Source organism: Mytilus galloprovincialis, chromosome 1 (assembly GCF_965363235.1).
Source record: "Mytilus galloprovincialis chromosome 1, xbMytGall1.hap1.1, whole genome shotgun sequence".
Lineage (NCBI taxonomy): Eukaryota > Metazoa > Mollusca > Bivalvia > Mytilida > Mytilidae > Mytilus > Mytilus galloprovincialis.
Window position 1 is genome coordinate 52,483,661 of NC_134838.1, and position 6,092 is coordinate 52,489,752.

General features: G+C 30.7%; 1 long non-coding RNA gene across 1 annotated transcript; it reads left to right on the plus strand.

The window, feature by feature from the left end:
• The first annotated feature begins 818 nt into the window (after positions 1 to 818).
• On the plus strand, positions 819 to 3,591 carry LOC143080842 (uncharacterized). Its single transcript, XR_012979810.1, has 3 exons — positions 819 to 882; positions 2,106 to 2,165; positions 2,942 to 3,591. It is a non-coding gene; the product is annotated as an uncharacterized LOC143080842 (long non-coding RNA).
• Positions 3,592 to 6,092: the final 2,501 nt, after the last annotated feature.

Below are 6,092 nucleotides of genomic sequence, written 5' to 3' on the forward strand. Positions count from 1 at the left end.
AGCGCCATCTATGGCCATGCCGAATATGGCAATGAGCTACAGACTGCAACACCCACGCACCCACACAAATATTCGATTGAATTAAACCAGATTATTGAAAATATAAAATTTTAATAATCTCTATTAACGTTAGAACTTTGCAGTCTATTGTATCTAACCCATCCGAGTTTAAAATAAATAAGAATCTCCGGTTTCTATAGATGGTATTTAAAGGTAATTTAATCTAATTAAACCTCATCAAATAAAGATGTTTTAAAATTTTATGAATTCTGAGGTTTGTGTCATAAAAAGTGTAAAATTGGACAAAAAAGACAAAAATAGTCTCCGATTTCGTTTAATAAAATAATATTCAGAATAGAATTATTTTTATGCACACAATTGTGTATCTATTTTTTAATACAACAATATTTAAAAGCATGTTTACCTGTGACGAACATCCTGATATATTCGATAAGGTTTCACATATTGATCTTTTCAATATAGTTTTTTTTAAATGAAAAGACGCCTTTTAAATGAATATTTAACCAAATAAAAAATGCAGACAACTTAAATGAAACGGCACTCAAACATTCTTTTTAATTTCAACAACCTTTTCTGACCAAACAATTGTGTCTTAATTTATTTTTTGGTTATGGTTAGGCGATACGGGAATCTGAGGTTAAAGTTTTTAACATAAAAACTTAATGCAAGTATGACATTTAGAACTTGATTGATGTTTATAATAACAAGTATTGCAAAACTTACGTCACACCTGCACTGAACCATTTATTTCCTCTAGTACAGTATATTTCCTCATATAAAGTGTATATAAGACAGAAATAAATTGAAGACTTATCAAAACATTTCTGTACACCGTTAAATAGCAATACGCATACATTCAAGGTAAGTTATACGTTCATAATGAATTAATTTTTCAAAATATTATAGATAATGTTTTAATGTATGCAATTAATGTTGAAGTATGAAAAACAACAACTTCTATCTCGTTAAGAAATAGATTCTTACGATTAGATATATGGTTAGGGATGCAATTATGATCATTTCAGTATTAATTTTTTTCTGTTAACGTCAAATCAACTCAAATCACGATAAAGAAAACGATTCGGTAGACACAAAAGATGTAATAATTGTCATTATCATATACTTAGACTAAATAATATATTATTTTCTATGTATGATAAAAAAAATTAAATTAACGTAAACTCCATATGTTTCGAATTGGTGCTGAGCGTGCTGATATGAAAAGTTTATCACATGCTTCCATTGTTATCACATGCCTTTCCGTAAAGTTATTGCATGGCATTCCGGTGATACTCGGCAAATTCCGGAAAATACAACTCAATGCTACGCTTTCAGTAAAATACATTACAAAGTAGTGTACAAAACAATTATTTGAATACTGAAAAGTATATTGTGTAAAATAATAAAAAGCAGAAAACAAACAAAAACAAAATAAATGCATTTTTAAATGTATAAAAAGTTTCAAACATAATTTAGAAAGTAACTTTAAAAAAGTTGACTTTTCCAAACATATATTGTTGAATTTTTTTTTTGTCGATACGTCCATACATTTTCTTCTCTGGTGAGGCATATGATGAGAAAGGTTTCATATCGAATGTACTAAATCTGGAGTCCGACGTCCGTGAACTTTTCAATCTTAGAACTTCTATTTTGGAACCACGTAAAAGGATCAATATATGAATCTGTTATTTTTCTCCATGGTTGAAGCATATGATAAAAAGATCATAACATGTCATTTTTCATATCTCATGTATTATCAGGCCTCGGTCAATATCAGCCCTCGAGCCATGTGGCTCTTGGGCTGGTATTGAACCTAAGGTTGACAATACATGCGATATGAAAAATGCCATGTAATAATCTTATATTATCAGTTAAAAACAATTCGCGGATGATCAGATAAATGTTTTTTTTTTCTTGATAATAAGATGTATGGCAATCATACAATTTTTCATGGCTATTCCTGCTGATAAGTATTGCAACCCTAGTTTAAGGCATCAGATATATTGGAAGAATAAATTTTTCATTTTTAGTGACATTTTCAAACCAATCAATTATAGTTGCATTTGTTTTAATATTCATTCTAGGTATAATGGAAGGGAAAGCTGTTATCATTTTCTTTGGATTTATAGCATGTGCTTTTGCTGGTATGTATCTTATGACGTTATATTTTTTTTTATTGTTCAAATGAGGATTTATACAAAAGAATAAGTCACGAAAAAACCTTATTAAAACATTACAGACCAAATATTTGAAAAACAAACAATACAAAGATTCTTTAAACAAATGATTTAATACATGAATGTTAAAATTAACATACAAACAATGATACATTGTTTCAACACTTGGCTTGTACGTTTACTATTCCTAATAAGGAAACAGATCGCGGAAACAAAGATATTTGAAATTCATTTAAGAATAAAAATTGTAGCAGACAAAGCAATAATGACGGATACATAAAATAAGAATACCTTATATATTGTATTTAGAGCACAAACATGGTTTTCTATTGGTGTTAGTAAATTAGAACAGCGGTTTTTGATTTAAAAAAATAAGTAATAGAACAAAGAGTTCCAAAAAATATCATTTTTTTTTTGGGTTATTGTTAGAGAAAATGCAAAAAAATCTATTTTACCTTTTTTCTACGAGTAAAAAGCTTATTTTACTCTCACCACTAACGCTGAAACTACGAAAGCACTTATACTCTATGCAATATTTATATCAATATTGCAATGTATAATACACATTTTGATTGTAAAAAATATCGAAACTGAATAATATTTAAAATCTAAGCTACTTCATTGAAGAGTCTTATGTTGACGAAAAGCGCAACTGGCTTATCAAATTATAAGCCTGGTACCTTTTATATTTTACGAATGATAATTCATATTTCAACATTTCTAATTAAAATTTATTATTACAGTATATTCACCCAAAGTCGGGAAAGCTTGTGAAATTGAATGCTCCAGTCATTCAGAATGTCTAGATGGATACAAATGCCAAACCGAAGGATGTGATCGTATGTGCAGACCTGGAAGAGTAATTTTATCAAATGCAGTTGTCGGATCAGACATTATTTTAGCTGGGTGCGTTCAGAGATGTATGGACCGAGGAGGGCTAGGTTGCAGAAGTCTCTGTCAGCGAAGTGTAGATCCATTTTCAGGAGGCCAACTCATTCCTGGTGGTTTGTTAGACAGACATACCTTACCAGTAGGTTCTATTCGGTCTGAGGGTCTAGTCAGACGTATCTCGCCAGTAAGTTCGATTCGGTCAGATAGTCTTGTTAGACATATCTCGCCAGTAGGTTCTATTCGGTCAGATGGTTTAGTTGGACGTATTTCGCAAGTTGATTTACTTTTACATAAAGGCTGTAAAAATACATGCATTTCACGAGGCTGCAACTTTAATGAGGAATGTGTATCAAGAAATGGATGTTCTGTATGTGTTCGTGCCAAGACCTACGCATAAAAAAAGACAACCGAGGCCAAAATTTCTAGTGCAATATTTATCTGATACCTATCCATGTATTGTGATATTTGAGCTGTTTGTTTTGATACATGAATAAAATATATATCATAATACAGTTTCGTTTAATTTTTATTCTTAAGATTGATAGTTGCCTCTACTTTTGATTCAAATTATTCAAATTTTCATTTCTATGTAGAATATTCTAACACCGCCTGCATATCTCCCAGTTTATACGATAGTTCAGTGCGGTATTTTCAAGCGGTAAAGCTATAATCATCCTTTAAAAACTAACACGAACGCCATTATATGTACTTTCATGAGCCACAAGATGAGTGTCAAATGAGGAGAAGGATCAGCTTACTGTTGCGGACTACCTTAAGTAAAACCCCACAGTTATGTGTGTAGTTTTGCTTTTTGGCCCCTGTGGATTTTTCATATATGAGAGCTAGTGTGCACGACAATTCATTTATGGATAGCTGTTTATTAAAATAGCCTTCATAGTTGGTTTATAAGGACAAGATTATGTAATGTATGTAATATGGGCTGTTTTCTGTATGGCAGTCCGTATTTTCATATCCTTACCAAACATTGGTCCGACAAAATTATTGTGATGTGTTTTTTTTTTTTTGCAACTTTTTGTCGAACGAGCTCTGTGATTAAATTTTACAAAATAATGAGTCGAAAAACACCCAATTTGAATTTGAAGATTTGGTAGATTATGGTCAACAGTTTTTGAAAAGGTATCACTCAAAGGCATTGAAATTCTAGTTTCAACACAATTTTGGGGGAATATATACCATTTTCACCCTCTTTTTGCAATATTTTATGGTAAATATATATAGAATGTTGCCATGAATACACAAAAAAGAATTATATTTCACCATTTTAACTTTTGAAAATCAAATCTATGGAAGATTCTGATTACAAACATATGCACATGTATATAACACAAACAGTTGGGATAATGTACATGTAGTAGAAAGACAGGAATAGAAGATGATTAAACATTTTGTGTTTCAAACTATGGAGTGCGACCTTACACCCTACATAGGAATTGGACTTCTTTTACAACTGATTTTAGTATATATTGTTTTATGTTTATTTCTTCTACATTGGCTAGATGTATAGGGATGGGTTATAATCTTACAACACATTTTTAACATATTGCTGTCACGATAATTTGTTTACAGAGTCTGCAGTTACACAAGCAGTGATTTTGAATATCGAATTATCTTTTATCATATTATACGTCTTATAAGTTCTTCTAGTAACGCGCATTTGCAAGTTAACAGAGCTATATCTTAGTTATAGTTGGAAATGCCAAGTTGAACTACATGTTTTTTATATGAAATTTGTGTTTCACGGTGTTTAGTTTTCTAAGTTGTGTTTTCTCCTTTCGACGTGTTCCATTATTGCGTTGTTTTTTTTGCTACTGATGCGTTTGAATATCGCTTTCGTATCTTCCGACTGCAGTTTGTTTGCAAAAAAGAAAAAAAAAAAACAGAAAAAAAGCTTTACTTTCTGAATACCTATAATTTGTGCGACGATTGCCTAGCAAATGATTTCGAAAGTTTGGTAGACATATTGTTTACTTTTGAATTTTTGTTTCAAAAAAATATATAGTTGTTTAATTGGTCAAATTCAGCTAAGTAGCTATTTATTCCTAGTAAATGGCACTTCCTGAAAAATTAAAAGATTTAAAATAAAAAAAATATTGATATTTTTGTGACAATTAATAGAAAAAAAAATGGAAAACAACACGTTTAATAATTTATTGCGTCCAAAGCGTTTTTCTGGATTTACCTTCATCAGGAACGCTCAAAGCCAAACATTTGAAATCCGAATATGGATAAGTACCGGAAATCGTTGAAGAGCTATATGTCAAAAATACCTTAAATAAATAGCCAAATTCATCTAAAGTCAACTTTGCCTGAGGGTATTATGAAGCCAAGGTCAAACATTTTTAATTAATAATTTTATGATTGATGAAAGTATCAGTCAATTTAAGTCAATATATTTCCATGAACTATACATAGGGATTCGATTTACATAAATTGAGTTACTAAAAAGTAAAATAAAACAAATACTGAACTCCGAGGTAATATCCAAACGAAAAGTCCCTTATATCATACAAAATCAAAAGCTGAAACACATAAACGAGTGGACAACTGTCATAGTCCTAACTTGGTACAGACATTTTCATATTTTCATATGTAGAAAATGGTGGATTGAACTTGGTTTTATATCAATAACACATGTTTGATAATTGAATACTAGTATAAGCAAATTTTTTTTTTCTACTTAATCCCACCCCCCCACCCGTGTATCAATTTACATTCTGATCCTACGAATACATATGTTCAAACTCTTTAGGGTCCTTTTTTAGTAGCAACAAACAAAAGAACTATATCAATTGGACATGCTTTGATACTAAATTTGTATATCTGCGCTTGAATTTTTACTTGATAGCATTTTTGTTCGCTTTGGTGATTCCGTATATCGTCAAGTTATTGGAATTCTAATGGGGACTCACTGTGCATCACTTATTGCGGACCTGATTCTGTATTTTTATGAGTTACAATTTATAACTCAAATCAGCAACGACC